The sequence below is a fragment of the Furipterus horrens genome, unplaced genomic scaffold (genome assembly GCF_987537825.1).
Source record: "Furipterus horrens unplaced genomic scaffold, mFurHor1.1.pri manual_scaffold_6, whole genome shotgun sequence".
In the NCBI taxonomy this organism is placed as follows: domain Eukaryota; kingdom Metazoa; phylum Chordata; class Mammalia; order Chiroptera; family Furipteridae; genus Furipterus; species Furipterus horrens.
In genome coordinates this window covers 81,732,510-81,739,108 of record NW_028327176.1, presented here as the reverse complement: position 1 = coordinate 81,739,108, position 6,599 = coordinate 81,732,510, and positions in this window count along the sequence as shown.

Sequence of the window (6,599 nt, the reverse complement as noted above, 5' to 3'; positions counted from 1 at the left end):
TGTTCTTTCATTTGGGCCATGTTTTTTTTGTCTCCTCATTTTGGCAGCCTCCCTGTGTTTGTTTATATGTATTAGGTAGAGCTGCTATGACTCCCTGTCTTTGTAGCATGGCCCAATGTAGTAGGTGTCCTATACGGTCCAATGGTACAGTTTCTCCTATCACCCAAGCTGGGTACTCAAGGTATGCCCTTTGTGTGGGCTGAGTACACCCTCCTCTTGTAGTTGAACCTTGATTACTGTTGGCAGGTCAATGGGAGGGATTTACTGAGGCCAGTCAACTCCAAGGACTAGCTGTGACCACTGACCTCCAACCACCATTCTTCATAGGTGGTCAGCTGTGCAGGGGCAGGATGGTGGTGCTCCAACATGGTCTGTAGTTGTCTACTGGGCATGCAGGCGCTGCGGTTTCCCATGTGGTGGAAGCCAAGGTCAGCCCTCACCTGTGCCTTACCTGGGGCCACCCTGTCTGAGCTCTAAAGCAATCTGAGATGGCTGCTGCTTGTTCTGGAGTTGGAGATTCCCAGGCAAAGCAACACTGTGATGTAGGCTGGCTGCTGCTAGTGCCGGACCTGGCACCCCTTAGCAAGAGGTATGATGGGTGGGACCTCATTGAGGCTGGCTGTTGCTTGTTTGATAGGATTTAGGAAGTTGTGAAGCATGAACCAAGACCAGACATTCATATGGGAAAGTAGCTTGGGTAGTCCCATAAGTTGGTTAGGATGGAGTCTCTGGAGATCTCCAGGGCAGGGCAAACAGTGTTAGCTAGGTTGATGGTGTCTCAGATATGGCACCAGCCTTCTGGCTCTGTGGCTCTTCAGGGGGATGGTTCAGAAAAGGAACAGTGGCCTGCCTTTCTGTCTCTGAGAAGGCATTCCCCCAGCTCTCACCTTGATGCCAGACATTTCATCTTCTTCCTATATGCCACTGGTGTTTTTCAAGCTCCTGCCCTGGTGCTAGAGCTTAGTGGGAGTGAGTCTGATTAACTCTATGTGTGGATTCTTTAAGAGGAACTCCTTGGGACTTCAGAAATTGCTTCCACTGACAATCCCCACCGGTTTTTGCAGCCCGAAGTTATAGGGGCTTATCTTTCTGGCACTGGAACCTTGGGCTAGGGGGGTGCTGGTGTGGTACTTGGACTCCTCACTCCTGAGATATCCCTCCTGAATTTTTATTCACCACATGTGATGTGGGACCAGCCTGTTCATCAACTTCACCCCTCCTACCAGTCTGGATGGATGTAGTTTCTTTAATTCTATGGTTGTTAGATTTCTATTCAACTTGATTTCTGATGGTTCTGAGTGATGGTTGTTCTATATTTTAACAGTAATTTTGATTTGGTTGTGTGAGGAGGCAAGCTGTGTTTACCTTTGTGTTGTATTAAATGTGGTCGAGGGCGCGGAAGTAATTCCAGCAAGGAGAATGAGTCGGTTGGAGGGCTGCTGCATGCTCTAGCAGGTCAGCAGTGAGTGGTGCAAAGACCTCTCCTTTTATTGAGTTTTACAAGTATAGAAATCAATAGGGAGGGTAAGGAATGAACTCACAGGCACATTTCAATATTGATTACATATACAATTACTTGCGATTATAACAAAAGGAGGTTAATATATAAACTATAAAGAATGATTCATATCAAAAACAAAAAAACAGGAATTCAACCAACTATTCTTTTAAGACTTTGGGAACAGATACACTGTTCCTTAAACATTAACAGAAAGCACACAGGGTTAAGCACTACCTGTGCTTGGCTTTGTTTGGTTTCCTTGTCAACATCAGGGAGTATGGAGTACTCAGCAAGATTTCTTTTAAGTCACAGAATGTCTTGAAACCCTGAGGCCTGATCAGTCAAAGACTGTCGGTGCTAGCGAGTCCAGCTCACCAGCTCGGGTCATAGAACACCTGGACCAAGAGGCATGAGAACATGCCTCAGTTTAGGAACCTTGATTTCCAGCATCACCTTTGCCTCCATCTTGACTAGAAGTCTCTCATGGATTTGTCTCTAAATTTGATGATCCTGAGATAGAAGTGGAGAAAGTCCATGGCAGTGACAGCACAGCTCACTCAGCCTGAGCTCCAACTCCCACCATCCACTGACCAGGGCTTCCTCTCAGGCCACCTATCTCCTTCCTGATTAGATTTTCTCAGAAAGGAGTACTTACTTCAGCTAAAGAAATTGAGCACCCTAAACCAGGTCACTCTTTGCACTTTGGCATAAATTCTGGTCTGACACAAACTCAGAGGCTCCTCAGCAAAGGCCTGTGTTCTCTGCCTCTCACAGCTGGGCCTTACACCTGTGGAGAGACTCAGAAACAGAGTTCAGGGCTCTGCCCTGGCATTGCCACTGACTTACAGTGAAACCTGGACCAGTCTTTGGGCTGAGATTCTAGAACAGGAATAAGAAGATCTCCCCTCTTATCATGGACTACTGTCAAGGTCAAAGAAGACTATGTATTCTATGTAAAATTACCTGAAAAAGTATGTAGTACTAAATGCCTCTAAAGTATCATTTTAAAATTATGTTGGCTGTAAGTCTTCCGACATATGCCCAGGAAAGACTTTAAAGGTAAGCAAGTCCAACAGGCTTTCTCAATTCCCATTGGGGATATAAGTCAGAAAAAAAATATATATATATATATTTTTTTTTTGGAGAGAAACTTGGCAGTATCTATCAAAATGTTAAATGTTCATACCCTTGGAAACATAAATTCCATATCTAAGAATAACTGGAGAAATATATGTGTTGAACATATATGGACAAGGATTTCACTGCAGCATAGTTTGTAACAGCAAATATTGAAAGATGCTTGAAGTTCCAACTCTAGGAGGTAATAAAGGAAACTCTGTAGTTGCTACAGAATGAGAAAGACCTGCGTATATCTATGCAAATGAGGCCATAACCTACTGACAGTTTACAAAGGCAGATTACAGATAAATGTATAAATTAGTACAAACATAGTATTCATACTGCATTAGAACTATAGAAAATATTAGTAAATAACCTCTTAGGAGATGGACATTCCACTATATCCTTTTTGTTTGAACATTGTTTGAACTTGCATTAAACATAAGTCAGGAGATAGAAGATGGCGGTGGAGTAGGTAGCGGTGTTATCTGCTTGCTCCCACCACAGACGGACTTTGGGTGCAAACACAGAAAGGAGAGAGTGCAGATTTCAGACAGCGCAAACAGGGAAGAGAGTGTGGGAGCAGCATGAAGGAGGGAGGAAAGTTTGGCCAGGCACACCAGGCTGAGTCGTTAGGCCTCCAGGACTGGTGCAGCTGCTGTACCACACCCGAGAGGGGCAGCTGCTGACCAGCGAAGTCTTGTAGGGAGTCAGCGAGAGGATTTGGCTGAAAAGGCCAGAGGCATGGGAGGATAGTGAACAACCTGGACTGGGAGAAACTCTATGAACTGAGTCTAGGTGGAGACCTCCTTGGCCACACTCAAGACTGAAAGCTCTGTGCTCTAGGAGCACGCAGCGCTCGCGTCAGGGCCCTACCGAACAAAGGGACAGTTTTGAGGCAAGAAGAGGGACCCAATCGGGAAAGCTTCTGCAGATATGCAGGCTCTGTGGGGACCCCAGGCCAGCAGGTGGCGCGCATAGGCATATAGGCAGGGATACACGCGGCTGCTGTATCTCGGGAATAGACACAACTGGAGGCAGAGCAGAGATTACTGGCATGCGCACGCTGGCCCAAGAGCAGAACAACGTTGCTAGACAAGCCTGAGGAGGGCTGAGGGTGCCACAGGAGGAGACAACTAAACGCAGCTCACAGCAGAGCAGTGGCAGGCCCATGAATAAAAGACCAGCAACCCCAGCAAGCCAACCAACCAGAAAAGATTTGAAACCCATGGAATTTTGACCAGGGATGAATCCAGAAAAAAAGGAGACTTTTAGCGCCTAAAAGTTGCACTAAGTAACAACCCTTTGTTTCTTTTTTTTCTCTCTCTCTTTTCCTTCCCCATCTTTTCTTCTTCTTTCTATTTCTATCTTTTTCCCCCTCCCCCCTTTTCTTTCTCTCTCTCTCTCTCATTTCTCTCTTTCTTTCTATTTTTTAAATTTTTCCCCCTCTCTCTTTTCCTTCCCCTTCCTTTCTTTTTTCTTCTTCCTTTCCCCTTTTCTCTTTTTTCTTTCTATTTTTGTAAATTCTTTTTTCTTTTTCTTCTCCCCCTCTCTCTTTTCCTTCCCCTTTCTTTCTTTTTCTTCTTCCCTTCCCCTTCTTTTCTCTCTCTCTTCCTTTTCTCTCTCTCTTTCTTTCTATTAAAAAATTTTTATTTTTCTTTTTTCTCCCCTTTCTCTTTTCCTTCCCCTTTCTTTCTTTTTCTTCTTCCCTTCCCCTTCTTTTCTCTCTCTTTCTTTCTTTCCTTTTTTAAAATATTTTTTAAACTCTTTCTTTAATCGTTTCGTACCTTCTATCCCTCAAATCCTTCTGCTACAATTTTTCTTGGTTTGTCTTTTTGTTTGTTTTGTTTATCTTCCCTCTTACACTAAACATATAGCATATAACTGCTATATAAACCTAATACTATAAACTTCTACTTTCTCACTTCATTCTGCATTCTTTCCCTCCTTTTTAAACATACAGTGTAAATACTACTTGCTGTCTCACATAGCCTTGACCCTCTTTGCTACTACTATTATTCTATCATCTTCCCTCTCAAAAATCATCTTTCTTTCATTTAAAACAATGCCTATCTGTTTTTCCTATAAGAGTCTTAATCTCTCTACATTTATATTAACACTGGTTTGTTTGCTGCCAACAGTGGGATTATAGTTGGGGGATATTTTGGAGGGTGCGGGTTTCTTGCCTGGGTTGCATGTTTATGTTTTAACAGTACCTCCACAAAAGAACTAAAGACAAAGAGGGCAGAGTGACTCTCAATCAACTAGCTAGAGGAAAAGATCCACCAAAAAGTAACTGAAATACAACCAGACAGCATAAACAAACAGCACAAAGGGCAACACAAGAGCATTAGGCTCAGAAGATCAAAGAGATTGCACCACTGAATCCCCCAGGTCTCCATAATCTCATATCACGAAAGTGGGAAATCAAAGCAGAAAAATCTAATAAACAAAAATAAACAAGAATAATTCAACATGGGGGAGACAAAGAAACAACCTCCCAATGAAAGTAAAAGAGGAATCCCCAGAAAGAGAGATAGATGGAATAGACATAAGCCAAGTATCAGACATGGAATTCAAAAAAATGGTTATAAAAAAGCTCAATGACCTTGACAACTTCAAAGAAAACTACAACAAACTCTAGGGAAAGTACCAACAACTCCAAGGAAACTAAAGAATTTCAGGGTAGCTACAAGGAACTTATGGAGAATTACACCAGCATGAAAAAAGACATAGGAACTATTAATAAGAATGAGGAAGAAATGAAGAATACAATTTCTGAATTGAAGAACACAGTAGAATCAATCAAAATCTGGTTAAATGAGGCAGAAGATTAGATCAGTGAGTGAGAGGACAATGTAGAAACAAATTCCCAGACAATACAAAAAAATGAAAAAAGACTGAAACAGAGTGAAGAGGGTTTAAGACAACTGCAGGACAACATGAGATGAAACAATATTTGAAACATTGGGATAAAAGAAGGAGAAGAAGAAAAACAAGGGATAGTAACCCTGGTTGAAAAAGTCATGACAGAAAATTTTCCTAACTTGATGAGAGGAAAAGTCATGCAAGTCCAGGAAGCACAGAGGGTCCCAATGAAGATGAATTGAAGAAGGCCTACTCCAAGACACATCATAATTAAAATGGCAACATTCAAAGACAAAGAGAGAATCCTAAAAGCAGCAAGAGAAAAACATCAGATAAATACAAGGGAGCTCCGATGAGGCTATCATCAGATTTCTCAGCAGAAGCACTACAAGCCAGAAGGGAGTAGCAAAAAATATTTCAAGCAATGAAAAACGAAGGCCTACAACCAAAAATACTTTACCCAGCAAGGCTCTCCTTCAAAATGGAAGGTGAAATAAGGAGTTTCCCAGACAAAGGAAGACTAAAGGAACACATCTCAACCAAACCAGCACTGCAAGAGATGCTAAAGGGAATGCTGTAAGAAAAAGAAGAAAATAAAAGAAGGGGAGGAACACAAGTACAAATGGAAATGAATAAATACCTGTCAATAATAACCTTAAATGTAAATGGATTAAATGCTACAATAAAAAGACATAGGGTAGTGGAATGGATATGAAAACATGACCCACATATATGCTGTCCACAAGAGACCCACCTCAAAACAAAAGATTTACACAGACTGTAAGTGAAGGGATGGAAAAAAGTATATCAAGCAAACGGCATGAAAAAAAAGCTGGGGCAGCAATACTTATATCAGACAAAATAGATTTCACACAAAGGTCATAAAAAGAGACAACAAAAAAACATTTCCTAATACTTAAGGGAAAAATCCATCAACAATATATAAACCTTATAAACATATATGCACCCAACATAGGAGCACCCAAATATGTAAGGACAATCTTGAAAGACTTCAGGAAGCATATAGACAACAACACACTCATAGTACGTGACTTTAACACACCATTGTCAACAATGGACAGATCTTCGAGGCAAAGAAACACCAAAGATA